The following is a 27,923-nucleotide window of genomic DNA, read 5'->3' as shown; positions in this document are numbered from 1 at the left end:
AATTTTTAATCTCATCAAGTTCATCAAATTTCAGTTTAATGGAATAAGGTATGTAGCTGAGGATACACAATGGCTAGAAAAATGACTTCTAGGTCATTATCTGACTATATACTAAATGATTTGTTACTAAGTATTGTTCAAACATAATTGGGGTTTTGTGTTTTCACATATGAAGTGTGTGGGGATTTCCAATGTATAAAAATGTTGTACCATGGCAATGAGTAGTGTGATTGTCTGGGAAGCCAGAAGACACGAATGTTAGTCTCAGATCAGCTCCTGAAGGGCTTTGTGATCATGGCCAAGCTATTTAGCATCTCTGCTCTCTCTAGGTATCTGTAAAGTGAAGACATTAAAACAGAGAATATCTCAGACCTCTTCTAACTCAGAGATTCTATGAGTTTATAAATGGCTGGCTGGTTCAGTTTAATTCAGCAAATATTTATCAAGTTCCTACTAGATACTGTGTCTTAATATTTGCAATGGGTGTCTTCTGGACATAGAATATTCTTCTTCATTTTTGCCACTGGGTTTGACTGGCCTCCCTTAAGTCCTAGCTAAAATTTTACTTTTTACAAAAAGTTTTTTGACTCCCCTCAATGCAAAAGCTTTTTAGAGTCTTTCTAATTTATCCTCTATATACCTTATTTGGACATAGTTGTTTGCATTCTATCTCCCCTATTAGACTGTGATCTCCTTGAGAGCAGGGAATGTGTTTGCCTTTCTCTATCTCCACAGCCTAGCACAAGCAGGCCCTAATAAATGTTTGATGACTGGCTGGCTGACTAACTCTAAGGCATAATGCTAGGTTGTCTCTGCTCTCAAAGACTCTGTCTTCTACTGGAGGGAATAGGCACTGAATCTGTAGTCACAAAATCCTAAGCTCAAATCCAGCCTTAAGACGCTTCCTAGCTGTGTGACCCTGGGCAAGTCATTTAACCTTTCTTGCCTCAGTGTCTTCATCTGTAATATAAACTGGAGAAGGAAATGGCAAACCACTTCAAAGAGTGGTTTGCCAAGAAAACCCCAAGTAGGGTCATGAAGAGTTGGATATGATTGAAATGACTGAACAAAAATAGCTTTGAAGGAAAAAGAAAGAGAAAAGTAAACTTAAATGGGAAAGAAAATAGTATATACCCATACATATGTACCCATATACATACATGCATAAATATATTACATATGTGTGCATATATGCTGTATCTATATGTATATATACATGATTGTGTACACAAAAAGTAATGAAAATGAATTTTAATAGAGCAAAAGTGCTAAGATGCATAGCCCAGGGCCCCCACTTAGAGTTCGCTCTGGAAAAATCTCTGAATGTAGTGATGTCTCCACAGATAGGTAAAAGATTCCCCTTACAAGTTTACTAAAGGTAAAAAGGCAAATATCAAGTGTAGGACAACCTTTACTCTACCCCACATAAAGTTCAGAAAAAAACAAAGGGAAGACCACAAAAAATGCAAAACACACACTCACACACACACACACACACATAAAGGATTCGCAGTAGCTCATCAATAAAATCAATAAAAAGCAATCAACAAAATTCTCTCTCATTCTTTTGTGGCTAATCCCTTACACAGTATATTAAAGTCCTGCAAACTCATAGTGAAATCATGTTGCTTGGGCTCCCCTAAGAATGAAAACATACTTAGTTGTTCCAGTTAAGCAAATGACTCCCTTACCATCAAACCAAACCATCCAAACCCTGCAGAGCTCAGAGTCTTCTGGAGCTATCATCTCTTCTATACATTGCCATTTTGTGACTGGGGCAAACAATTTTCTCTCCAGGAATCCCTGATAATCTGCCATTACTTCACATATTTCTGTCTTTTGAACTCAGACACTGCCATCTCTGAGGCACTTGGCCAGGTGCTTCATCTCTCTATGATTCCATGTGGTTGAGAGTATGGAGTTCCCTTCTGCCTTGCTCCAGTGCCATCATTAATGGCTCTTTGTGAGAAGGGTACAAACTCCACCCTTAAAATCAGGTCTATTCTGTTCAATCATTTTCAGTCATATCCGACTCTTCATGACCCCATTTGAGGTTTTCTTGACATCGATACTGGAGTGGTTTGCCTTTTCCTTCTTCAACTTATATTGCAGATGAGGATACTGAAGAACTTTCCCAAGGTCGCAGTGCTAGTAACTGTCTGAGGACAGACTTGAATTCAAGAAGGTGAATCTTCTTGACTCCAGGCCCAGGACTCTCCACTGTGCCACATAACTGCCACTTTCTTAGCTTTGCTATAATTCTCTAGCAGAAATGTAGAAAAAAGGAAAGGGGGCCGGTTGGTCCCTTTCTTCATGACCCCACGTAAAGGTGATTCCTTCCACAGTTTTCATACCAGAGAAATCATAATGCCGTCTGTTCCAAACCTCTCAAAGATGAGAAAACTAAGGCCTAGGGAAGTTAAATGACTTGTTCAGTGTCTAAGTGAACCAATTAATTGACAGTAAAAAAAGTTATCTCCTCTAACACAATCTGGTCCCACAGAAATGAGTCCCTACTTATGAGTCATAGGGACATCATTCGTCAGCAAAACCTATTCTCCAGAAAATATCAAGTCCATATTCTCCACAGAATGACATGAGGGAATTGGACCTGATGACCCTTAAGGTCCTTGACTACTATCAATTTATGATCCAATGATGCTAAGGTACAATCTTTAGCACCTACCATAATCAAATGCTGTTGATCAAATGCTGACAAAGTAGGGTTTCTATACACATCTATAACATGCAGTGTGATCATCACCAAAAGATTGTCTCTGATCTTCTTTCATTGGTATAACCCAGGCTACCCCATGGCTCCTGGTTAGGGACAAGGATTATCTGAGGAATGCTTGCTCAAATCTTGGCCTTTTATGGAATTTCAGTGGGTTTTAGGGTCTCCTCTTTGTCCAGGTTGGTCCAGAGGTCAGAAGTATTCCTATATAAGCAAAGTAGTATTGTAATGTCTCTGGAGCTAGAGCGAGGAGAATGCTGAAAGGGTACAATAGATGAAAAATCAAAGAGCCTCACCACCTTGACTGAGGTCTATCTCTGCACTAGAGTTCTTACCTTAGAAGTCTTAACATTGCTTTCTGTAATTATTCAAGAAAAAAAATTAAATTTCTTACTGCTTTGAGGCATGACTAATATGAAAGTTGCCCAGTGCTCTAGTGAAGGGGATTTTGTGGGGAAAAAAATGAAAAGGCATGACAGTTTGTTTAGCATTGAACTATTCATTCCTTTCCTTCCACATACATTTACTGCAGATTGCTATTATGTGCAGTATGATACTAGGTGGATACTATGAAGAAGGCCAATAAATATGCAGTACATTTCTTGTTCTCAAAGTGCTTACTATCTAAAAGAGTTGTGAGGTATGGAGGAGAAGAAAAAGTCTAATAAGATCAAAGTATAATATAAATACTTATGTATGTATTATATGCAATAATATATATTATATAATAAGTATGAGATCAAACATTGAATGATAAAATGGCAAGTCACATTTCTATATTTATTTAACCTTTTGAATTAAAACATTTTTGTCACAAAAACTTTGTGGGGTAGGTAATATAAGTCTTCTAATCTGCAAATGAAGAAACTTTAAAAAATAAGATTAAATAATAATAAAAGGCAACAGTGTAAGAAATGTCACACAGCAGTCAGTGATTAAATGTCAAATAAGAGATACGAACCACAAGTACTGTTGGTTCATGGAAGGAAGAGATTTTTGCAATGGTCAGCAAAGACTACATGGTGGTTGTGGCCTTCATAGAAGGAGAATTTTGATAGGACCAGGGTTTCCCCATTTCCCCACAATAAGAGTTAATTTTCCCTAAAAGGTGGCAAAGTTATTGCTGGCACCTGATTGGCCACTGAATTCCTTGACAAAGCCTCTTGGTCTCCTAAGAACATAAAAAGTCTTGACTCACTACATGGAGTCAGAGATCCACTAAAGGATGTCTGAGGATCACAATCACATTGTAGAGAGGGGGCAAATCCCACTGCATCGTTGGTGCATATCCTTGCTATGTTTGGACTCAAGTAAATCTTTCGTTAAATGTTCAATGACTCATAAATTTGTCCCAATATTGCACCTGAATTTAGGTATTCCTTACTTCAAATTCACTATACTACTAACATCTTCTCTGCATATTATCTGAACTGACAGAGAAAGAGGTTTGGAATTGTACTGAGGAGACAGTCTGCATAATTAAAGGCATAAAGGCAAAAATGAACCAGAAAATTCAAGGAACAATCTGTACGTATACATAATACTAATAACAACAACAACTCATATTCACATAGTGTCTAAAAGTTTGCAGAGATTTATATACTTTAGTTTCATACTATAAATATAGAGATAAATTAGAATAAATAAAATAAAATAAAGATAAAAGTTATCAGCAAAGAAGCTATGGTAATACATCACCAAAAATAATTTGTTGGTAAGAAGGAATACCAGTAGAGTTTTCAGTTTGACCAAGCTTTCAGGTGGAGGGCAAGGGAATAGATGAATAGCTAGTTTCTATAATGCTACCTAAATCATGGATGGCCTAAATCATGATGGCAGTCATCATCAAGACCATTTGTTTGGTAGCCTGATGGCTGCTTTGGTGGATAGTGATAATCCGGCTGCCACTTTAGTTTATTGACCCCAGTACTGCAGATATAGTATGGATTTCGTTTTTATACCTGGTCAGTCCCCAACTTATGGGATTGACTATGATCCAAATGTTTATTTGTAGCACTTAGAGTTGGGGGTTTTTTTTGGGGGGGGGGATTCAGAACACACTTTTTCCATATAAATAATGTTTTAATAATAGTAAGTTTTCCAGGTTCACTGCAAAAATGATTTAATGCATAGTATAACTGAACAATAGCTCTAATAATATTCATATTACTAGAATTACCATATTATTATATAACATTGCTATATTAATAATATATTATTAGAATTTTGTGTCTCAGAGACAGGGGACCATGACATAGAAAAGGGAAAGTGAGAAGAAAGAAGAATAGTTAGAAGAGCAAAGGAGACATAGGAGGAATAGGAAGAGGAAAGAAAGAAAAGAAGAAAGAGGGGGAAAGGAGAGGAAAGAGAAAGGAAAAGAAAGAAGAGAAAGAAAAAATGAAAGAAGAAAAAGAAAGAATTTTCTTCATGCTTACTAGAAAAAAAAAAAACTTGAGAAAAAGCAAGGTTTTTTCAACAGTTTATATCTGCCTTTGGCAACCACCAGTTCCTTCTGCACCCCAGTTCCCATCTCATACTCTTCTCAAGTACCCAGCTATAATACTCTCTTTATTCATACTAGATGGGCTACCCAGGTTTGCCCTATCACCAAAGTACTCCAAGCCCCGGAATTATCTTTCTTGCCCTAACCTCCTCTCCAATTAAAAACCCACCATCCTCTCATTGTAGTTTATCTCAGGTTAGGAAGAAAAAGGCAACTTTATTGATTATTTCATATTAATGTGTAATTAAGTGATAATCTCTTAGTCTTCTCAGGGTGATATTATATTTTTAAAAGAGTTGTTTGTGATCTCAAATGAATATGCAATTGGCTAAATTCCAAGAAGTATAGCAAAGAGAAGTAAAGAAATTCATCCAGGGTGGAAAAGCTATCTAGAGATAAGGGGACCTTGTGGCCCCCAACTTCTGAATTGTTACATATTTCATGATTTCTTCTTCTCCTCTCCTCCCATTAGGGTAGCTCCTTGAAGGCAAGGCCCATTTCTACAATTCCTTTTCATTCCCCATACCTGATGCAGTGTCTGGCCCATGATAAGTAATTAACAAATGCTTAATGATTGATAGGTTAGCAGATTCTGAACCCACAGGCGTTCCAAACAAGCTCTTTTTCTTTTTTTCATAGTGACTCCCTTAAAAATAGCAGCTCTGTTGGGGAATGAGAAGTAGAGACAATGGTGGTCACTTGTACGTGTTGGTTATTTATGTCCAGAGCTTATAGATTAAATATACAGATTAAACACACTGTGAAATTTTAGTCTACCTTCCAAAGATCTGTGATTTCAATCTGTCTATTAAGCTACAACCAACAGTATTCATTCTCTTATGATTTTGTAAATTTCAGTGGACCTAAAAAACAAAAACAAAAAAACCTTAACTTGGTGACCAACATGCTGGTGATGAGCCTTTTTTAGCTCAGCCAGGCTGATCTTTGAGTGGAAAATATTCAGTCTCTTATTGGGCCCATTCTTGAAGCCATTCCAGCTTGATAAGACCTGATAGCACTCTTAAGAATTCAAAGCCACATCCACAACACAATGAGGACATACAGAAATGACTTTAGTTGAGGAGAGTAGTTCATAAAAATGGCTTCCATGACACCAATAATTAGTTCCTTTTTCTGGAAGGATTTCTATAGTCTATTCCACAAAGCAGTTTTTCTTTTTATTTATCATAATAATATTTTTTTAAAGAATACCCCTTATTCGTAATATACCAGAGAGTGGCAGCTAGGTGGTGCAGTGGATAGAGCACCAGTGCAGAAGTCAGGAGGACCTGAGTTCAAATCTCACCTCAGACACTTGACATTCACTAGCTGTGTGACCTTGGGCAAGTCACTTAACCCCAACTGCCTCATCCTGGCTCATCTCCAGTCATCCTGATGAGTATCTGGTCACTGGACTCAGATGGCTCTGGAGGAGAAGTGAGGCTGGTGACCTGCACAGCCCTCCCTCATTCAAAACAAAGTCAAGTGCAAGTCATGTCATCATTTCTCTGATCGCATGATCTTCTTCGGCAATGAAGGACAAACACACACACATACTACAGAGTATGATGTACTAGATAGGGAGCTGGACTTGAAATGAGGAAGATTTCAGTTCAAGTCCTATCTCTGGCATATCCTGTGTGATCCTGGGCAAATCATTCTACTGCACAGTGCTCTAAGGCAACTCTCAAAGACTAGAAATTTCAGAAAAGGTATTGACTTGAAATGGCAGAGAGAATTTCCCTACCTTGGATTTCTTTATGCTAAAGAAATGTAAGGTTCAGTCCCCACCCCTCTCACTAGGATTTGGTGAACCAATCTATGTACCATTCATGGTTTTAAGGATGTCAGTCAGACTTCATCTTGTCTTTAGTCTTTCCAGACTGATATTTTCCAATCTGTCCTCTCAGAGCAGCCTGCCAATCTGCTTCACCATTTTAGTTGCCCTGGAAGAGAGAGTAGCAGCAAAGCAGATGTTATGAAAGATAAAAATTCTGAGAGAGTGGGTGGGTGGTGAATTAGTGAAATTTCTATCCATTTTCAGTACTTTGGTAAGATGTTCATCTTTGTCTCCAGCAATATCTTAGAATAAAAACAGCTTCATTTTCCTCCCTCCTCATTTCTCTCCTTACTCCTTCTGCAGCTGTCATCCACTTCATCAACAGAGAGTGTGAATCCCCTACCAACTGAGCAAAAGAACTGAATTCTTTCTCTTCTCCCCTTCCCAGCTCAAAGGTACTTTTAAGCGAGAAAAAGAATAAATTAAAATCAAGTAAAAAAAACTGAAACAATGGAAAGAAACTTTACTGAACCTGCAAGTGTTATAAGTTCAGAAGAAAGAAAGAAAAAGGTCAAAGAAAATGGAATTTTTCTCTGACATCTTGGAAATTTACCAAACACTAGTTTACAACATGGAAGATTTGTACCACAAAATGGCAAAAATAGTTTGTGTCTAATCAGAATTAATTTACACTGCTTTCCAAATCGCTGGCTTAGGAAATAGATATCCTATCTTAAACTAGACCCAAGTTACCAACAAAAAATAAAAAAAGGAAAGAAGATGGAAAAACCATCAGTCATATCAAAGGCAAGGTAAGGGTTCAGCTGAAGCCAAAGAGGCCAAATTACTGATGTAAAACATGCTTCAGGGATGATAAGTTGTCACTGCTGAATTTGTTCAAAATAACATTTCTATGGAGTACTGACACATGTCACTGCAGCTGCTTCCTGCCCACCCCTTAGCCACCCAGCTGTCTAGTCTATCCCCCAGAGGTCCAAGAAGGTTAAGAAAAAAATCTCCCCATAAGATATCTCTGGTCTTGCAGGGCTTGGCATCAGTCCTGTAGCCTACCACATTCACTTCCTAGTACCTTGAAGCAACTTGAACTTGAAACAATAGAGCTGTCATCTTAGACACAGCACAGGACACCCCATAATGATGTCACCCTTGTGGCAGTGCTGAGATGTCACAATGCTGGCAACACATTTCAAAAGGAAACCAGCAAATACGACAGCTCTTGGAAGTGAGTTGGGAATCAAACAGAACAAAAGCCTATTTGTCAAATAAAGCAAAATAAAATTTGGGAGCATTCTGGGATTCTGCAATACATTCTGTGTTGGGAAAGAACACTAGCACTGATATAAGATGGAACTTCTACCCAAAGGTGTCAGAACTAAGGTCTTGGCATAAATGCCATTTTTAACCGCTCATTCTCTTTCCCAATCCTCAATAAGACCCAGGAATGAGAAAGATCATAAGATCAAAGTAATTTTCCTGGAAATAGCAAACGTCAGAGAATTATCTTTTATTAGCCCTAAATACTACATAAATATTCAGGATTACTAATAAAATTAATAAATCCATAGAAACACACATTAAAGTTGCAAAACAACATTAGAAGCCATTTAGTCATGCCCTCTCAATTCATAGATGAGAAAACTGAGACTCAGAACGGTCAAGGAATCTTGCCTCCAGTCAGAGAGTTAGTAAGTGTTCAAAGCAGGATTCCAACCCAGGACTTGCCTGACTCCAAGGTCAACAGTCCCTTTCTACATTACACATGTGTTCCTGGAAAGCAGTGTATAAATTTATTTTTAATAAAGAAAAAAATATATTTTAAAGGCACTGGGAGAAGGTTATTATTTACATGAATACTGTAGTTAATTCTTTTTAAAGGCAAGAATCACTTTGTAATGCAAATAATGACTTCCTCACTTCTCCATTTGATAATTTGAGGATTTTTGTATAATAGCTTTGAATTTTTTCCTTAAAGCAGTCAACACCTGTGCTACATTTTGAGGTCTTTGACGCACTGCTTATCATCCAGACCATGGCCTGTTTTTCTTCTAATGCACAAACTTCTAAAGGATGGTGGAAGAATCAAAAACACATAAAGTCAAGGTTCACATCCATTTCTGATGGGATAAGGCAAAGGGCAATTAAACTTTACGAAAGGCACACATAACACTTGAAAATTAGGTTGCCAATACATGTCAACCATGCTTGCTGAGCTTATCTTATTTCCTCCTCTTGCTTGCCTTGAAATGTCAGCCTCTGATGACAATCCAAACAAAGGAAAAATTGTCTTGTAGTATAGTTGAAATGTTTTCTTTCTTTATTCCCTGTTCTAATAGCATTTCCATCCACCTATCACTACATGCTGGAATGCTATAATCTTTCATTAGTTTCTATATCGCTTCGCTACTTGCTAGAAAGATGAGCTACATGTGTAAGGGCAATAATAAGGTATTTCATTGGCCCTGATTAGAATGGAACTTACTGGTTCTAGGAACTTTGATGGAATTGTTGTGGTTGTTCAGTCATTTCAATTGTGTCCAACTCTTTATGACCCCATTTAGGGTTTTCTTGGCAAAGATACTGGAGTGGTTTGCCATTTTCCTTCTCCAGCTCATTTTACAGATAAGGAAACTGAGGAAAACAAGATTAAATGACTTGCCCAGAATCACACAGCCAGGAAGTGTCTGAGGCCAGAATGGAACTCAGGAAGATGAATCTTCCTAACTCTAGGCCCAGCACTCTATCCACTGATTGAGTTACATATTTATAAATCATTTCAGTATGTCAGGGAAGTACCCACACATTGTTCTGGGTCCTCTTCTCCTTACTTTGAGGACTTTGTTGGACATTAATGATAATTTCCTTACCAGGGTGTGAAGTCCTCCACTGATAAAGACCACCGTACTGACAATTGATTATGTCTCTTAAAAGGTTATGAACTGAGATATGATAGATCTCTGGAGAAAATTGAGTGGGAATAGAAAGGAATATACCTTTTTTCTCAGCAGTATATGGCACATATACAAAAACTGACCTTGTACTAGGACATAAAAACCTCACAATCAGTGGAGAAAGGCAGAGATAGTCAGTGCATCTTTCTCAGACCATAATGCAATAAAAATTATACGCAACAAAAGGCCATAGAAAGATAAACCAAAAATCAATTGGAAACTAAATAATCTAATCCTAAAGAAGGAGTGGGTTAAACAACAAATCATAGAAACAATCAACAACTTCATTCAAAGGAATAACAATGATGAGACAACTTACCAAATCTTATGGGATACTGCAAAAGCAGTTCTTAGGGGAAGTTTTTATATCTTTGAAGGCCTACATAAATAAAATAGAGAAAGAGGAAATCAATGACTTGGGCATGCAGCTGAAAAATCTAGAAAAAGGACAAATTGAAAATCACCAAGTAAATACCAAATTAGAAATATTGAAAACCAAAGGAGAGATTAATAAAATTGAAATTAAGAAAACTATTGAATTAATAAATAAAACCAATAGTTGGTTTTATGAAAAATCTAATAAAATTGATAAACCTTTGGCCAATTTGATTTTAAAAAAGAAAATCATATTACTAATATCAAAAATGAAAGGGATGAACTCACTTCCAATAAGGAGGAAGTTAAAACAATAATTAGAAATTACTTTGCCCAAATTTATGCCCGTAAATTTGACAATCTAAATAAGATGGATGAGTATTTTAAAAAATACCAATTGCCCAGATTGACAGAAGACGAAGTTGAGTACTTAAACAACCCCATCTCAGACAAAGAAACTGAACAAGCCATCAATGAATTCCCTAGGAAAAAATCTCCAGGGCTGGATGTATTTACAAGTGAATTCTATCAAACATTTAAAGAACAGTTCATTCCAATACTATACAGACTATTTTTGAAAACTGGGGAAGAAGGAATCCTCCCAAATTCTTTTTATGATACAAATATGGTTTTATCATGATACAAATATGGTTTTGATACCTAAACCAGGAAGAGACAAAACAGAGAAAGAAAATCATACACCAATTTCTCTAATGAATATAGATGTAAAATTTTTAAATAAGATTTTAGCAAAATGAATACTGCATCTTATCACGAGAATAATACATTATGATAAGATAGGATTCATACCAGAAATGCAGGGCTGGTTCAATATTAGGAAAACTATTAGCATTATCGATCATATCAACAACAAAACTAACAGAAACCACATGGTTATCTCAATAGATGCAGAAAAAGCATTTGACAAAATACAACACCCATTCCTATTAAAAACACTTGAGAACATAAGACTAAAGGGAACTTTCCATAGAATAATAAGCAGTATCTACCTACAACCTTCAGCAAGCATTATATACAGTGGCGATAAGCTAGATGCATCTCCAATAAAATCAGGGGTGAAACAAGTATGTCCATTATCACCACTATTATTCAATATGGTACTAGAAATGTTAGCTATAGCAATTAGACAAGATAAAGAAACTGAAGGAATAAGAATAGGCAAAGAAAAAATTAAGGTATCACTCTTTGCAGATGATATGATGGTATACTTAGAGAATCCCAGAGATTCAAGTAAAAAACTACTTGAAATAATAAACAACTTTGGCAAAGTTGCAGGTTACAAAATAAACCCATACAAATCTTCCACATTCCTGTATATTAGTAACAAAGTCCAAAAGCAAGTGATAGAAAAAGAAATCTCATTTAAAGCTAGGGTAGACACTATAAAATATTTGGGAGTTTACCTGACAAAACAAACCCAAGACACATTTTGCACAAATAAAGTCAGACCTAAGTAAGTGGAAAAACATCAGTTGCTCACGGGTAGGTTGAGCCAGTATAATAAAAATAACAATGTAATAAAAATGACAATTCTACCTAAATTGATTTATCTATTTAGTGCTATACCAATTAAACTATCAGATAATTATTTTCTAGAGCTGGAAAAAATGATATCAAAATTCATCTGGAAGAAAGAAAGGTCCAGAATATCAAAGGACTAATGAAAAGAAATGCTAGGGAAGGTGGCCAAGCTCTACCAGATCTCAAATTGTATTATAAAGCAGCAATTATCAAAATCACTTGGTACTGGCTAAGAAACAGAAGGATAGACAAGTGGAATAGACTTGGCACTCAAGACACAGTAGGCAATGAATATAGCAGTCTCCTGTTTGATAAACCCAAGGACTCCAGTTTCTGGGATAAGAACTCACTGTTCAACAAAAACTTCTGGGAAAACTGGATAACAGTGTGGTGGAAATTAAGCATAGACCAATGCCTGACACCGTACACAAGAATAAAGGTCAAATGGGTACAAAATCTAGGTATAAAGATTGATACCATGGACAAACTGAAGGAGCAAAGAATAGTGTATTTATCAGATTTGTGGAGAAGGGAAGAATTTTTGACTAAAGAAGAGATAAAAGCATTATGAAGTACAAGATGGATAATTTTGATTACATTAAACTGAAAAGTTTTTGTACAACCAGACCCAATGCAATCCAAATTTGGAGGGATATAGTATATTGCAAAAATTTTTACAGCTAATCTTGGGGATAAAGGCCTCATTTCTAGAATATATAGAGAGCTGAGTTAAATGTGAAACAATAGAAGTCATTCCCCAATTGATAAATGGTCGAAGGATATGAACAGGCAATTTTCAGAGGAAAAAATTAAAGATTTCTATAATCATATGAAAATATGCTCTAAATCACTTTTGATTAAAGAGATGCAAATTAAAACCACTCTGAGGTACCACATCACACCTATCAGATTGACAAACATGACAGAACAGGAAAATGATAAATGTTGGAGAGGATATGAGAGAGTTGGAACACTAATTAATTGTTGGTGGAGCTTTGAGCTCATCCAATTATTCTGGAGAGCGATTTGGAACTATGCCCAAGGGGCTACAAAAATGTGCATACCTGTTAATCCAGCAATATTGCTTCTAGGATTGTATCCCCAAGAGATCATAAAAATGGGAAAGGGTCCCACATGTACAAAAATATTTATAGCAGCACTCTTTGTAGTTGTCAAGAACTGGAAATCAAGGGGATGTCCATCAATTGGGGAATGGCTGAATAAATTATGGTATATGAATGTAATGGAATACTATTGTGCTATAAGAAATGATGAACAAGAAGACTTCAGAGAGGCCTGGAAAGACTTATATGATCTGATGCTGAGCGAAAGGAGCAGAACCAGGGGAACTTTGTGCCTGCCAAAAACCACAGTGTGAGAGCTTTTTCTGGTAGACTTGGATCTTCATAGCAATGCAAGGACTTAAAAAAAAAATTCCCAATGATCTTCTAAGGCAAAATGCCTTCCACATCCAGAGAAAGAACTATGGAATTTAATTGCAGAATGTGGCAGATCATTTTTGTGTGTGTGTGTATTTAATATTTTGGTTTGTTATATGATTTCTCCCATATATTTTAGATCTTCTACACAGCATGGCTATAGTGAAAATGTATTCAATAGGAACGTATGTGTAGATCCTATATAGAATTGTATGCCATCTCAGGGAGGCAGCAGGGTGGTGGAGGGTAGGTAGGGGGGAAAATCCAAGTTTTATGGTAGTAATTGTATAACAGTAAAAATAAATAAAATTAATATTAAAAAAAAGGTTATGAAATGCCTTGATGAGGTCAGGTCCTTGATAAAAAGTGAATTCATTGCCTTGTCCTGGGTTGCCCCATTGACATGACATTGAAGATGATTAAATGATATTTTTAACATATCATTTACAATAGATCCTCATTATTCATGAATTCCATTTTTGTGAATTTACCTACATATTGAAATTTGTCACTCCAAAATCAATACTCAAGGAGCTTTTGCAGTCATTCACAGATACTTGAAGAGTGACAAAAAATTTGAGTTATCCAATAAATACATTTTCAGCTGAGGTCAAACATGGCCTGCCTATTTTTTTTCAGTTCTCATACTGTAAAAAAAAATTTGGCTGATTTATTTTGGGAGGGTTGAGGAATATTTAGTGCTGGATTTTTCACATTTTTTGTGCTTTTTGTTGGTGATTTTGCTCTTTCAAATGGCCTCCAAGTCTAATGCTGAAGAGCTGTCTAGTGTTCCAAAGTGCACAAAAACTGTGATGTGCCTTATGGAGAAATACTAGTAGAGTACAGTAGGCCAAGGGTAGTGAGGCCAATCTATGATAAAGACTGTCACTGTGTAACTCTGAGAGGCAGAACAGATTTCTCTAGTCTCTTTTCCTCCTGCCCTTCTCCAAGAGAAACCAATTACTGCTAGGAGGGGAAGCAAGAAATTGGGTCCACAGGACACTCTATTCTGCTCAGAGAGAAAAAGAAGAAGAGGGTACCAGGCTAGAATTCTACTTAACTGCTCTCTTAAATATATAGACAAGAGTTATAATGCTGATGACTGTAAGTTGAATGTTAATGAATCAACAATACAGAAAAAGGAAAAGGAAATTCACAATATGTACATAAAGACACCTCCCAAAAAAGCTAAAGTAAATGTTGTGACCAGAGACTCACAGGAACCTAACCCTGTATTTTCCCAAAGGGATATAGTTCAATATTCACTAATTCAGTGTTTGCAGAGAACTCATAGAGCTTAACTATTTCTAATGATGAAAACTGATCACATAAACCAGACCATACTCATTTGGACTTAGCCTTAAAATGGTTTGGTAACAAGGGATCTTATTTGTATCATGAGTTTTGTAGACTATGTAGGACCAGGAAAGAAGGTGGGATCTTTACAGAATTTGAGTACTTTCCCCTTAAAGGGAAAAGGGTAGAAGTCCCCTGACACTGTGGACTCAGAATTCCACAATAGAATCAGAAACCATACTAGACTTCAGGAAGAGAGAAGGGATGACAAAGTTCTCCAGGAACTCCTGTTCATGTACATTTCCAGTAGAACATAAGCTCCTCAAGGTCAGAGACTTTTGAGTTTTTGTGATCTTATCCCTAGGACTTAGCACCATGTCTCTATATTTACTAAATGCTTGTTGAACTGAACTAATCCTATCAGTCTTCCTCACTAATAGGTCATTTCCTGGGACATTCATTGTACAAAGAAATGACAATTTTTAAGTTATCTCCAAACACCAACCACAATATTCGACCTTAGACATGTAGTAACCTCTTAGTGCCTGTTTGGTAGAGCTCATGATACCTTCACCTTCCTATTTTCCCTACCATTGAGAATTAATTTGGGAGAAAGAATGATTTTTTTACTTAGTTCATATATATATATATATATATATATATATATATATATATATATATATATATATATATATATATATATATACACATATATATACATATATATATACATATATACATGTATGTATGTATGTATATACATATATACACATATATATGTATGTATGTATATACATATATATAAAATTTACTTATATTTCTCAGCAACTATACTATTTATTGAGAAAAGTCATGAGAATTGAATTCTATCTTCCTGCCCCATAATTCTTGGTTCCCAGTCTTATTTTCAGATCATTCTTTCAGAAAATATAAGATAAAGTTGACATTTTATCTCTAACTTTTAAGAAATGGAATGTATAGAAAGCCAGGACTTATTCCTAATGGAATATGCAGGTTTTATTTTTTTAAATGGTTTATTTTTACTTTTTTTATACAATGTGTGTAGATACACACACACATATACAAATGGTCTACTTACTTAAGGTATAGATTTCATCTCTTGGGGATACCATATTATCAACACTGAAGGTATTTACTGAAAAGTTTATCATAAGTCATTTCCCTGGGCTTGGTTGCACTGAGTGAAGTCATTAACAAAGGGTAACATGTTTTGTCCCACAGGAGTACATGTCACAGGAAGTACAAAAATCTGCTTTATCTATAGGAATTTTTTTCTCTTAGATTTGCCTTTTCCAAAGAAAGACTATTCAAAAAGTATGATTCCAAATGTCTTTTCCTGCTATGTTTAGAAGACAGACTCATAGTTCAGCAGAGTCATAAGTAAGGATTTTTGTGCCCAGGGCAAGTAAAATGAAGTACATCCTCCTATCAGAGTATTGTGACAAAGCTTCATTGGGGAGGAAGAAGAGATCCCAGAATCCTGGCTTATCACCACTGCTGGAGCAACTAATGGGTAGAGGGAAGGGAGACAAATCAAGCAAAGCAAGAAAGAAGACTTCACCCTTGTCTACCATCTGGACTTCCCTATCAGTAGCTTTCCTACTTCAATTAATAATAGCTAGCATTTATATAGCATTTTAAAGTACAATTCAACTTACAAATATCTCATTTCATAAAAGCCCTGGGAGAAATGTGCTAATTATTCTTTCAATGCTACTAAAGGACTGCTAATGCCTGAACACCCTCTAATTCAGTACCCTAAGAGAATGCCTCATTAGATTCACCCTAGGTTTAGCAATAGGATTTGAACCAGTTTGGGAAACAGAACAGTGTTTCTTAGCCTGCAGATCAGATCTCGTACATTTTTCCAAATTCTAGGTCCTAGTCACTTTGGCCTTTTAAAATATCTATAGTTATATAAAATAATTCTACTCCTGCTTCTCAATGAAAAGAGCAAAGGAATCTCAAGGTAATATATTCATTTAAGGAAGAAAAGTCTATTTCATGTTCCTTATTGACTCTCCTGGACATCTAGAACCCTTTAATGCATCCCTAACTCTTGTCACCTGGCCAATTCCAAGACATCTCAGCCAGCATGTGTGTGTGTATGTGTGTGTACATGCACACACATGCACATGGCTTATCCCTTGCAAAAAAAGTCCCAGGTGTAGTCAAATAAATAAATCTATCCCCTCCCCTTCTACTGCTTCCAAAACTAAGTTGCCATGGATCTCCCCACTATCAACCATTGGCTCCCCTCTACCTTCTTTGTCCTGCTTTCGTTCCTTCAAATCTGGCATTCCTTTTCTCACAACTCCCATCCACATACTTCCAGTAATAGCAGGTAACCAGACCAATGGCCACGAAATTTTGAGCTTCAGTGATGCTTGAAAAGTACAGAAATAACAAACACACATTTCATAGGCAATACTGGAAAATTAAGAAACTTCCCTACTATAACAGTCAGTCATTGGAGATTCTAGGATTAGCATCCAGATATCCATCTCCAAACTTCTACATAACCAGAGTTTTGTGGGATTTTTTTTAAATAAGGAAAAGTGACCTCATATCTATTATGACTCCAAAGATCTTTCTCTTCTTTTGCTTGGATTTTTTTTCCATTTTCCCCTTCAAGCTACATATAAAGTTACCTTCTAAAATTTTCTTTTGAAAATTAGAAATTGGGTATCCTAGTATAGAAGTGGGAGAGGTATCACATGAGAGTTGTAGCAGCTGTGGTACCTTGATGGAATAACATGATTCTGAAGCATTATTTCCACAAAGACTAACAAAAATGAATTGTTACATGATTTAGTCAGTCAACTAGAAAAATCAGAAACTGAAAGGCTCAGTAAGCTAAAATATAACAAACTGTCCTTTACCCCACATCTGGTCCTATCTGGGCAATACAGAGGTTCCCCTGCTGTTAGGTATCACTCTAAAGGTCATGCTTTCAGAGTACTGGAAGGACTAAAAGTGACTAGTAGACATAAGAAAGTGCCAACGATCATCTGACATCTCTGTGGATTCTTGCAGGCAAAATAAATTTGCAAAGTCCCTCCAGGCAAATATGCATATGATCATACAAACATTCTTTTCCAAAGAAAACATTTGTACCCAAGAAGAGAGATAGTTTTGCTGAAGAATTCAAAGTTGGAACCCAGCTTTCCAGCATGCCTATGCCTATCAGAAATGCCTATTAGAAAAACAAAACTGGGCCATTACAGAAAACGAAAAGAATGTGAGACATTTGCCGATCTTCCAGCGGCCCAGGTCAATGCCCATCTTTTTGGAATCAGGGCAAAAAAGAGACCAAAAAGCTTCAGAGGAAGATGTGGGGAAGATAAAATAGCCAGCTATTAAGAATTTTCAATAAAAGAAAGAAAAGCAAAACAATACAACAGAAAATAACTTTTAAGTCCTACTTGTACAATTAGTTTTTATGTTCTAAGCATTATTTCTCTGTAGAAAGGATATCTAAGGCATATGACTGAGTTTTATTTCAGAGTTTTTCATTTTCTACCAGCTGCACCCTCTTGGATTGAACTCCACCACCATCATGCTCTCAGGAAACCTCTTCACCAAGGGAATCATCACCACTAGTCTCCACATTCCTCCTCCTCTTTTTCAGCGTGTGTGTGTGTGTGTGTGTGTGTGTGTGTGTGTGTGTGTGCATGTGTGTGTTGCCTTCCCTCAGGAGATTATAAACTCCTTTAGGTCATGGTCTATCTCTCTTTTTCTTATTTGTATCTCTGGGTACTTAATATAGTAACTGGCACACAGTAGGTGCTTAATAAATGTTTATTGACTGACTAACAGACTAAGATCAGTGAGAAAATCAAGCTCAGTACTTTTGCAGTTAGTGAACAATATTGTATGATGCAACTAGCTGTCCTTTTTGACTGAGAGGAAAAGAAAAATCCCTAAAAATAGGAAATGGGGAAATGTAGGGTCCATCTTTTCAACTGAGAAGTTGAAAGGTCTTGGTAATTACAAACCAGTCAGATTCACTTTGATACCTGGAAAGATACTAAAATAAATTGCTCAACTCCACAATTACTTTGCAATGCCCTAGGAAAGCAGTAAGTAGAATGTAGCTATAAACATAGATTTGTGAACAGCAAATCCTGTCAGACTATTTAAGGTCCTTTGGTGACAGACTGAAGTAGATAAGGGGACAGCAATAGGTGTAATCTATCTGTACATCAGGAAAGTCTTTAATTCTGTTCCTCCTAACATTATCAAGAAGTTAAAAGATAGCCTCAACCACCCCACTAGACAATTGTAACACCTAAAGAACAGAGATCAGTAGTTCCCATCATTCTCAGGTAACAAAGCATGTGATGAAGCCTCATTCTGAGATCTGTCGTTAGCATAATTTGATTACTGAATCAATAATCCAAAAGAGGTAATTGGAAGAATGTTCATTAATTATGTAGATGACTCAAAAGTGAAAGAGGATTCTCTTACCTTGAAAGACAAAAATGAATTCTAAGCTGCCTTGATGAATTAGAGAAATCTTGTCCTTACTCACCACTAACTCCACATCCTTCTATGATACTCCAACCCTGGGAAGAAGGTGTTATTATTATACCCATTTTATTGATGAGGAAACTGAGATACATGAAGTTTAGGTAACTTGCCCAGGGTCACAAAGCGAGTAAATGTCTGAGGTCAGATTTGAATTCAGGTCTTCCTGACTCCAGACCCAGAACTGTGGTGCCATTGTGCCACCTGGCTTCCCCTGTACTCTGCAAATACATACAAATTACATATAGTGTAGACAGAAGGTAAACTTAGAGGGGTTTATATATGTGTGTGTATGTGTGTGCACATATATATACATATACATGTTGTCTTCATTCAAATGTAAGGTCTTAATAGGTAGGCACTAATTCATTTTCGAGACTTTGGATCTCTAGCATACAGCACAATGCTTGGCGCATAGTGACTGTTTAATATGCAGAAGGGATGAGTGAATGAATGGATGAGTGAATGAATTAATGAGGGATATAGCAGGATACAAACTCAACCTGAGTCAACCGCATAGGAATATTGTGTTATTTTTAAAGCAACATAATATTGGAATGATTAAACAGGAATATTATGTACAAAGTATAATGTAATCTTTCCGTCTAACATTAGTCAAAACTTTATCAAATTATTGAGTCCAATTTAGACCTATGTAATATGTTGAAAAAATCTATAAAGAAGGATTAAAGCATTTGAAACCTTTTGGCCTAAAAACTAAAGGCCAATGGCTGACATTTAAATTGTTTTTAGATTTTAGTTGTATTCTGTCTCCAGGGAGACAAAATATTTGGTTAGATGTAAGAAAAAAAGGTCTTATCTAAATGTTTAAATGCTATAGCACACCACTGAAAGAAGCTACTGATCATAAAGACTTTTCAGAAAAAGATTAATTCCCACATTTCTTGTATTTTTTATTATATGGTTTATTTATATGGCTTTTTATATGGTTTATTTTTTTCTATTATATGGTTGACCATAGAGCTCTTTTAGGCTGCTAGACACCTCTCTAAGTCAATCAACACCCTTAACTCTGTGACTGCAAGATTGCTTTACACTAAATAACAGCAGCGAAGGTTGTTCTGGGGGAAGAAAAGAGGACTTAGACTGTTCCCCTAACCAGAAAGTTAAAAGTAAAAGAAAAATTCTGAGTTCGCATTAAGAATACAATATAGAAATTGCATTGAAGGGAATAATCATCCACAATTTCCTGCTTCCATGTTGAAGAAATCTGAAATCTGCCTATCTGGAGGATGCATGAAGGGAAAGAAATGGGAAATGGGGAAGAAGAAATCCCATGCCAAGCTAAATCTGTATACACCATCATGTCAATTACACCAGTCAATGGCTACAACCCACATCTTCATCAAATGGGATAATATTTGTAAAGCAATTATCACTGTGCCTGGCACTTAGTAGGGGTTACATAAATGCTTTTTCCCTTCCCTAAAACCACTTCCATTTCAGAGAAGAATGGTGTATTACACAGAGAACCAACATGTTAGCACTTCTGTTACCTAAACTCTTGGTTTCATTTTGTTTTCATTTTGAATCTTTGTAATGATTGGAAACAGGAGGCTTTCCTAGTCCCGTTAGGTGCTACAGCAGGGGTGGGAAACCTGCAGCCTTGAGACTACATGTGGCCCTCTAGGTCCTCAAGTGCAGCCCTTTGACCGAATCCAAACTCCACAGAACAAATCCCCTTAATAAAAGGATTTGTTCTGTAAAACTTGGACTCAGCCAAAAGGCCACACCCAAGGACCTAGAAGGCTACATGTGGCCTCGAGGCTGTGGGTGCCTCACTCCTGTACTAGAGTCTTCTCTTCTGTTATATTCCATTTATTGCTTATGTAACTTGTGTGAACTTGTAGAATTCATACGCAGTTAAGTGGCATGGTGGATAACCTAAGGATAAGTGAAAGAGGAGAAAATTTGCTGGAAAATGATGAGAAGGAATGGGATCACTTGTGCTTGTACTAGGGTTTGCCATGGAAAGGAGAGAGACCAACTCTACATGAGACAGACATAAACGAGGAAATAGTGGCAGAAGGTGTCTGATGAATGTGAAATGGAGAATGAGAGGAAAGAATGAGCTCTCAGTTGTTTCAGGAAAAATAAGAGATAAGGTTCTCACTTAAAAGGGTAAGGGGAGTTTGAGGAGACATGGAAAAATTTCAAAAGCTGCTAGAGTGAATGAAGTAGTGAATTGATTAGGAATGTATAAAAAGACTGCCTTGCTGCAATGAGAGCCCAGTTGGGATTAAGTAACATAAATTTGTGGTGCACCCACTCAATAGGATTTCATTATTTTCTCTGTTTTCATTTAGCAGCACATGAGTAGGAGGGAAAACAGGGTGGTAGGAGTGAACTAAACCTGGGGCTTGGCAGAACAATAAGAGAAAGAGGCAAGGGACTTGAGAAAGAAGAATATAGATTTCAACTGAGTCAAGAAAGGGAAGGAAGGAGAGTGTAGCAAGTGCAAGAGTGATGACCTGGGGAAAAAACTAGAATTAGAGATTGTAGTAAATACAAAGAAAAGAATTTAAGGTTGAAAGACAGAGAAAGAAGTGGAATGACTTCAGATTTCTTCAACGTGGGGGAACATTGTGGGTGATGGCAAGATAAAGGTGGGACAATTTTCAGTGTTCAGCTATGGTAGAATAGAAGCAGGTCATGGGATATGAGTAAATTGAGGAACTCCAATGTTAGGATGTTTGAGGGAATATAAATATGTGTGGTAAAGTCCTCTCATATAGGGTAGGTGTTAGAATAGACAGAAAGATGGTGAGTCAGGCACTGAGGAAAAAAAGGAGAGTGTCCTAGAGTGCTATCAGCATCTTGATTAGATGGTCAATACGGTTTGGGTGAACCTCAAAAGGTGGGAGTTACTGAGTGATAATGGTAGAGAGCTAGTTTGGAAGTGGCAGAGGGGATCTCTCACCTTGACCAATGAGTTGAGGGGAATGAGTATAAATCCCATCAGTGCTGGAAAGGCTTTGTTCAAGAGAAAACCAGGTCTCAGTGAGAGCCAAGTGGAGTGGAAAAGGAAAAAAAATTAAGATAGAAGCAGATTTGCTGCCTATAAAGCAGGCATTTCATGGAGTACAGTGGAAGGTGGGAATAAGTTTAGAATGAGATATTGGTGGGGGAAGAGAGGTGGGAAGGGGAGAATTTCTCTAAAACATTTCTTTTTATCAAAAGGATCATCATCTTATGGCAATGGCCTTCTGGTTGATCTCTCTGCCTCAAGTCTCTCCTCATACAATCCATCAGCTATCAAAATAACCTTCCTAAAGAGAAGATCTGAACATATTCCTCAACTCCAACTTGATACATTCCAGTGGCTCCCTATGAACTTCAGGATCAACTATAAACTCTTCTGTTTGGTGTTCAAAGTCATTTATAATTGACCCTCACTCAACTTTCCAGTCTCTTACATTTTACTCCCTTCCCCCACTTCCCCTTCACTCCTATGATTCTAGCTTCCTTGCTGTTTCTCATACAATAATAATCTTCATCTCCCATCTCCAGGTTTTTTCATAACCTGTCCCTGTGCCTGGAATTCCCTTTCTCCTCATCTCTGCCTCCTGGCTTCCTTCAGGTGCCAACTAAAATCCCACCTGCAATAAAAAGACTTTCCTTATTACTCTAACGCTAGTGTCTTTCCTCCATTGATTATTTCCAACTTATCTTGTATATATCTTGTTTGTACATAGTTGTTCATGTGTTGTTTTCTCCTTTAGGATGTGAGCTCCTTGAATAGAGAGAACATGTTTTTGCTTTTCTTGGTACATTTAATGTTTAGCATGACTGGCTCATTTTAGGAGCTTAACTTACCCCTGGACTTGGTATGTACTTATGGAAGGATGTGTCACAAAATTTGAGGAGGAGGGTGTTATAACAACTGTTCTTACTGTATCACCTTAATAAATAGCTTAAATAACATTTTTAAAGCAACTTTAGTCCAGTTGTTTAAATGGTTCTCAATCTGTGTCAAGATGGTTCTTGACACACTGATGGGGGCTCAAGGAAATTGTATTAAAGAATCACTCTCAGCTTATCATTCAGGTTTATATCTAATCCTCAGAAGGAAAACGTAGCCATGTTCTGGGGATCCTATTAATCAGTTAGAGTTGGGATAAAGATCCTCAGCATTTTACGTGGGCTACATTTATTCTTGTTGTTTTCTTTGTATCTTTAGTGCCTAGCACTATGTTTGACTTTTAGTCAGTGCTTGATAAATGCTTGTTGATTGATTGTATTTGACCTGCTAAATTATAAATGTGATATGGATTCCAAAGATTTGTATGGCAAAATCACCTGTCATTGGGTATCCTGCTCCATAGTCAGCTCTGTAGTGCATAATCAGACCCCTGCCTCGGGCACTGTGAATTAGGCCAATTGCCTGGGGACCTTAACTCTGGGGACTCCCACTTATTTCCAAAGATGAGACCACTAGAAGCAACAGGTGAATGAGAGAAAGGTGTTATTGCTAGCTGGAAACAAAACATAATTGTCCCAAATCTTTAATCAGCCTGTTAATCCTATCACCAATAAGCAGGTCTGGGAATGGCTGCCTGGAAACATGACTTCTATTCTCACCTATAGAAAAATACTAGACTAGAATCAGTACACTGATTTTCCCTAGAACATTTACCTACCTGAGAAATGTCTGTATATAATAACAGCTAGCATTTATATAGGGCCTTAAGGTTTACAAAGTGTTGCACATATGGACATTCTTATTTGATCTTTACAATTAGGTGAGGTAGGAGCTATTATTATGCTTATTTTTACAGACAAGGAAACTGAGGGTCCAATGGTCACGTAGCTAGGAAGTATCTAAGACAAAACTTAAACCTAAATCTTCTTGAGTTCAGGGACAGCACTCTATCCACTATACCATGTGGCCTCACACAATGAAATTCCTTTATACTGTTGATGTTAAGGACAAATCTCATATGTCAACAATGTTATGTTATGATCTTTCTGTCTATAGATCTGAGAGGCATCATGATAACATTGGAAAGAGGGTTGGATCTGGAGCCAGAGGCTCTGGGCACAAATACTGACTGTTATTTTCTTCCTGGGTGACCCTGGGTAAGTCATTTAATTGCTCCTCAACTACAAAAGTGAGAGTTCTATTAGCTAGCTCTGAGATCTCTTCTAGCTCTAAATCTATGATTTTATTAGTCTATGTTATCAACAGACATGATTTAATTTGGTATTATGTCCAACTTTTTTTTAATGAGCTATATTGCAAATGTCATACCTTAAAAAAAATAAATAAAAATTGAGCTTGTTTCTAAACAAGAATCAAACTTTGCATCAGAAAATTCCTCTGAATATAGGGCTGTACATAGCTCAGAAAATATTAACCTCAGAAACCAAAACCAGAAAGTCAGTTGTTATTTTTTTTTTAATGATTGTAAATCTTTCACAGAATCTGTGGGCAGAAATTTTCATACCACAGGTTCTGATGTCAGCTGTTATCACAGAGGTAAGGAAGGAAATGTATAGTTCAAAAGCCCTGTACTCTTTCTGTTTTCTATGTAAAGCAGACAGCTGTGTTGTGTAACACCATCCTCTGCTCACTCATGGTCTGTGTGCCTTATAATGTTTGATATTCGATGAAGGAGAAAAAGAAATAATTGTATTGAATGTCAGTCTGTGTTTGTAAGAAGATGAAATTTCTAGAGCACTCACTATCAGTTAACACTTCCATCTTTGGATCCATTCTCACTTATGCCTTGTTATAAAACAAGGCTCTCCCTGACGCCTTATAAATCACTAAAGCCCTAGTACTAGGAAAAATACTAGATAATTCTCATTCCTTGCCGACTGACTATACATCTCCCAGTCCCTTCTCTTTTGACCCTCAACAACCACCAAAACTTCAAAGGAATATTGGAGGAGAGATCCTTGGAGATTCAATCATCATCTACCACCTCCAAAATATTAAGTCCCAAACCAACTTTGAGGACCCTTTCTTGCTATCTTGGTTTTATTTTTATTTTTTTTAAAGACTGGATCTCCCTATTTCACCTAGGCTGGAAATATGGCGGCTACTCATAGATCCAGTTGGCACAGGCCACTGTAATTTAGAGCTAAAGATCCACCAATCTCTGTATGCCCTAGCTGGGATTACAGAAATTGCCACCAGACACAGCCTTATTATTTCTTTTTTTAAAACTTCAGCTTACGACTCACACCTTTGCTGATTCTCACTCCCCCTTCATTTCTCATAATTGTATCACAAAGACATAGAGGATATGGTGGGATATCTATCCTAATAGAAGCTTGGCAATGCAATTGATAGAACTCTGGGTTTCAAGTCAGAAAGGACTGAGTTTAAATCTTCCCTCAAAACACTCATTTGTACTAGTTTTGTGTCTCTGGTCAAATAACTTGGCATTTCTTAGTCCCTTCTGGGAGGGTCTTTGAGGTCAAAATTATTTTCATAATAATACTAAACTGTTTTAATTTTTAATATAAGTATTAATAGCTAAAAAAACAATGCACATCAACAAAAGCTCTTCCAGGGATCCTAAATAACTTTCAGGAGATCCTGAGGGATCCTGAGGGATTTCAAGGGATCCTGAGACCAAAAAGTTTCAGAACTACTAATTGAAAGAGAGCTGACTTTTGAGCCAACAAGAACATGGTTTTAAACCCTGCTTCTGTCGCCCTGTGACAACGGCAAGTCCCTTAACCTCTAAATGCCCCCAGACAATTCTCTAAGTCTCTAAGTTACAGGAGAATGGCTGATCCTTCCTGGTAAAAAGAAGTTTCTATAATGGGATTTGCCTAATTGATCAATCAGTATTTATTAAGCACTTAATATGTGCCAGATACTGTGCTAAGTGGTATGATACAGAGGAAAAAGACAGTCTACACTGATGAAATCAAAGGCAAATTTTTTAGACAATGGAAATTATATATGTAATATAAGAATGTGCTTTTCTCATGTTATACATATGAACAGAAGTGAACCAAAGTGTTGCATTCCTTCACATTTACCGAAAGTTATTTTTAATTATAAATTCAAAAGTATTTTATGATTTTTGAGAATAAATATTGCATTTCTTCCTACTTTAATTATGAAGGAGCAAACACAGTTCCATGACTTGTTTTTCGCATCTGCATCTGCTTGCTATGAACTAAGAACTTAATGTTTGCTTCTTGTCCTGTCTCCATCTTCAATTGGTTTTCCAAGTGAGCATCTGCCATCTGTGATGGCAAGCCTGTTTTCTTGATTTGAGTCATATGTGAAAATGTTGATTCACAGCAGAGCTCTCATATTGTATGAGACCCACTCTTAACAGTGCAGCAGTTTTGATGACTTTGGGGTAACTGTATCACAGTTGCTGATGAGGTAGCAGCAAAGGAGGAAAAGCTATTCCATAAAATTCCAGACAAAAATTTTAAAAAACACTTTACTTAATTATGAAACTTTGTTCAACATGTTATTGAAATTTAACTGCCATATATTTTTGTATAGACAAACATGATTAAAAACCACACTGTGGGTCAGAAGATGTTCCAACTTGCTTCCAAATCATAGAGATGCCATAAGAAAGCTAGGATTTCAAAAAAAAAGTGTAACTATTATAGAAGGTTGGTACTAAAATGTTAAGTCCTGTTCTGACCCTCTTAGCAAAGTTTACAGTGTTTAGAAATGATAAAATGGAAGGGGAAATACATTTGGAGACAGATGACCTGGATTCAAATCCTTACTATCTGCCTGACCTTAGGTAAGTCACTTAATTTGTCTAAGCCTCAGTTTCCTTCTCTGTAATATGGAGGTGTAAATGAAGAGTTCCTGTGGTCCCTTCTAGTTCCAAATCTATGACCCTATGAAATCATTGCTTTAGCACCAAACATTCTTGGTAAAAAGTCAGAAAAATCCCATATGAATTTAAGGGGAGAGAAACTCCCTCTGCAAGAACCAAGAGTTAAATTATTAAAAAATCTCAATGAAGCATAAAAAGATAAGCCACGGCCAAAACCTTCTGGATCTTTGGAGTTGGCTCAATTGCATAGGTAACCTCCAAATCCTCTCAGAGTAACCCAAGGGAGCCAAATTCCACACCATAATTCAGGGATCCAATGCAGTGGAGCCCTTACATCGATGTTTGGTTCCTGGGTTTTTGTGTGCATTGATGTCAGTGCTTTGGTTATGGAGTGACCTTGCCATTCACAAAACCTCAATCTTACTGTTCAGAATATATCCCAAAAGAATCTATTCCCTAGCATGGAATAAATTGCTTTAATATTCAAGAGGGGAAATAATTTTTAAAAATAAATATTCATTGTAGACCTACTAGGTGCGAGACATTATCCTGAAAGAGAGGCAAAAGAACTTCACTTTAAAGATTAAATAAAATACACAATCCTGAATTTTTTTTAGTTTAAAAGGGTATTGTGGTTGGGTGAATAGATGATTTTTTAGTTGTAAAAGGTGTTTTCTAAATTGCTACAGTACCAAGTAATTCAATTTGATAGAGAAAGTGGCAGTTGTTGAAATCCAATAGTCTAAGTCTCTTCTTCAGGCTAAAAGAACCCAATTCCTTTAACCAAAAAGATGTGGGCCAATCACAACACAAATAAGACAGAATCTGGGCACACAGTGGGTGCTTAATAAATATCTATTGACCAACATGGGGCCCACACACCTGCTGTAATGATATCCAGGTAATGTTTTTAAAAACCTAAAAGAAGGTACCCAGCACAT

General features: G+C 36.8%; 1 long non-coding RNA gene across 1 annotated transcript in view; it reads right to left on the bottom strand.

The window, feature by feature from the left end:
- LOC140527140 (uncharacterized) overlaps positions 1-27,923 on the bottom strand; it is a 166,156-nt gene that overhangs the window by 12,622 nt on the left and 125,611 nt on the right. Inside the window, exon 4 of the long non-coding RNA XR_011974693.1 lies at positions 10,306-10,365. This is a non-coding gene — a long non-coding RNA (uncharacterized lncRNA). The remainder of the gene's footprint in view (positions 1-10,305; positions 10,366-27,923) is intronic.

The sequence above is a fragment of the Notamacropus eugenii genome, chromosome 2, assembly GCF_028372415.1.
Source record: "Notamacropus eugenii isolate mMacEug1 chromosome 2, mMacEug1.pri_v2, whole genome shotgun sequence".
NCBI lineage: Eukaryota > Metazoa > Chordata > Mammalia > Diprotodontia > Macropodidae > Notamacropus > Notamacropus eugenii.
Note: the sequence above shows the minus strand (reverse complement) of the source record. Positions and strands in the feature narration are given on the sequence as shown.